The following is a 981-nucleotide window of genomic DNA, read 5'->3' as shown; positions in this document are numbered from 1 at the left end:
GCTTCGTTTCAGCAGCTCAGGGACAGGCTTTGTGCTTATATTTACCAGCATGCTTTTTTATTGTACTGGAAACAGGTCTGTTCCTCACCTCTTCCCACCTTTTTTTTTTTCTGCATAAAGAAGGATGTTTCCTACCTCTGTTGTTGGTGTCCAGTTTAAATGCGAACACTATTACAAACTGGGGGGTCCTGCTTGGGGAGGCCGGGTACCCCAGCAGCACGTGGAGGGGCTCGTGGAGCAAAGCGTCTGCCTGCATCCTCTGCCCTCAGTCCTGCCTGCGAGCCCAAAGCCCTCTTGCCTGAGCGTTGTGTGTGCGCCCCCATTGCAGAGAAACCCCAGCCTGGGGAGGGAGCGCCCTTTGGTATCCCCAGGTCCCCGTGGGTTTTCCCCCGTGTCAGTGTCCCATCTCCTCCCGCAGGCCTGGGAACCTCTGTCTCTCCCTGTCCTGCGGCAACAGCCCAAAGTGTGGGCAGAGCCGCGTCCTCGTGTTGGCTTTGGGACTGCTCCCAGCCGGCTTCCCACGCAGCCACGCTGTGCTGCGTGGCGAGAAGCCGCCTTCCCATGGATGTGAGCCCCACACCTCGTCCTGCCATGTGTACTTACGGTTCTCCCCATGTCTGCGCTGCTGTGGGCAGAGTGCAAGGAGCCCTGCCGCGACCATATCTCTGCCCACGAAGGACGAGGGTGGAGGCCGGAGCCTTGCAGCAGGGCCATCCTCTGCCGCGGGGCAGAGCTGGGAGAACACCACGGCCGTGCTGCTCGTGTCCTGGTCCCTCACCCGCCGCCGTGCTGGGGACCCCGGGAGGGCACCCCAGCAGTGCGGGTGGTTGTAGACTTTGTGCCGGTGTGTGTGTGTGTGTGTGCTCTTTGGGAGGAGTTGCCTTCCTGCTGTGGGGAGCACGGTGGGGACAGCACCCCACGGAGCTGGGGCAGAGCGCCCAGCTCCAGGCAGGCAGCCGTGCCGGGGGGGGAGGGGGGGAT

At 62.4% G+C, this 981-nt stretch overlaps 1 protein-coding gene across 1 annotated transcript in view; it reads left to right on the top strand.

The window, feature by feature from the left end:
- SYTL4 (synaptotagmin-like 4) overlaps window positions 1-981 on the top strand; it is a 9,110-nt gene that overhangs the window by 143 nt on the left and 7,986 nt on the right. The window lies entirely within an intron of this gene.

This window comes from Charadrius vociferus, unplaced genomic scaffold, assembly GCF_000708025.1.
Source record: "Charadrius vociferus isolate BGI_N301 unplaced genomic scaffold, ASM70802v2 scaffold472, whole genome shotgun sequence".
In the NCBI taxonomy this organism is placed as follows: Eukaryota; Metazoa; Chordata; class Aves; order Charadriiformes; family Charadriidae; genus Charadrius; species Charadrius vociferus.
The sequence above is the reverse complement of the archived record's forward strand: the minus strand, read 5'-3'. Positions and strand labels throughout refer to the sequence as shown.